Here is a 1732-nt window from a genome sequence, read left to right on the forward strand (position 1 = left end):
ATCTTGTAAAAATATTTTTAATTAAAAATTTTGAAACACTACGAGCATCACATCGAGGTTAAGTGATTGCTTCAATCCATTTTGAAATGTAATCCACCACAATCAATTTCTGAATGAGTCTGAATGAGGGTATAAATGGTCCCATAAAATTTAATCCCCATGCATCAAAAATTTCAATTTCTGAATTGAAATTTTAAGTTATTTCATTTCTTCTTGAAATGTTACCTACTCTCTGACATCGATCACATGTTTTGATATATATATTAACATCTCTAAATAGATTAGGCTAATAAAATCTAAATTATAAAATTTTGTGAACAGTTCGATCATTCACAAAATGTCCTCCAAATTCAGAATCATAACATTTTTTAATAATCTTTTGAATTTCTTTATAAGGCACTCATCCTCTCATCATTAAATCTTTATATTGCTTATATAAATATGGATCATCCCAAAAATATGTTTTTGCATCATGAATGAATTTCTTTTCTCGTTGTTTTGTTAACACATATGGTAAAATACCACCAAAAATATAATTTAAAATATCAACATACCAAGGTATTTCCCATCCTTTTACAACATAAAGTCATTCATCAAGAAAAGTTTCATTAATATCTTTTTCCATATCAAGTATTTCTTCTTGTTCTAGCCTCGATAGATGATCAACAATTTGATTATCAATCTCTTTCCTATCGAATACTACAAAATCAAACTCTTGCATCAGAAGTACCCATCTAATTAATCTTGGTTTAGTATCTTTCTTTTGCATCAAATATTTAATAGCCGAATGGTTAGTATGTGATGCGAGATTCGGGAAAACTGATATTAAATTAATAATAATGATGTAATGTAACCTAAATAATAATGTAACTTTAATAAAATAAATTTATCTTTAAAACCCTTTTTAAATTCTTGAATCCCTTTTACGTATAACGCAAGTATACGTATCATTCAAGTAATACAGGGCTCTAATGGAGTCTTAGATATTGATCCCACAGGGAAGCTGGAAATATATACAAGCTAGCTTTTCATATTCTATTATAAACTAAATATAAAAACAAAATAAAGTATGAAGTTTGAAGTTAAACTACTAAGTGAAATGCTACTAAAGATGCAAATGTATGACTATAACAAATAAATTAAACTAGATGCTAAAATTTCGATAGTAAATTGCTAAAATAAAGTAAAGGTTTTTGTTAACGAAAAGTTCAAGTATGAGAAAACATCCTTCCCCTTTACAATAAAAATATGGCTTGTGAAGAAATTGAAATAATTTGAAAAATATATTTAAAAACTATTTGGTGCCAAATAGGAGCAATCCTATTCTTTACCCTCTCCTGAACGCTATAAAGAACATTCACTAATTGAAAGTTTGGTCTCTGATTCTATGGTTAAGCTAGGAGAGTGAGGCTGGGAGGACCCCGCCTGCCACTCCAGAGCTCCCACTACTCCCTCATTTGAGGGCTAATCTTCTCCCTCACCTGAGAGCTATAATCTTGCATTAGTTTTCAATCAACTGAACCAAATTGAAGATTTTAATCTGTAACCTTAAAATCTTCCAATTCTACATCCAACAAAGTATATTTCCCTATTTACTTACACCAAATCCCATGGATGAAATACTCTCCCATGAAATCAAATGTGATTCTCCCTTTGTTGTATAAATCATATCCCCTTTTCAGAACATATATTTCTTAACACATTTTAACAATTCAATTGGCCAGATCAAAAA

Source organism: Phalaenopsis equestris, unplaced genomic scaffold (assembly GCF_001263595.1).
Source record: "Phalaenopsis equestris unplaced genomic scaffold, ASM126359v1 Scaffold001088, whole genome shotgun sequence".
Taxonomy (NCBI): Eukaryota; Viridiplantae; Streptophyta; class Magnoliopsida; order Asparagales; family Orchidaceae; genus Phalaenopsis; species Phalaenopsis equestris.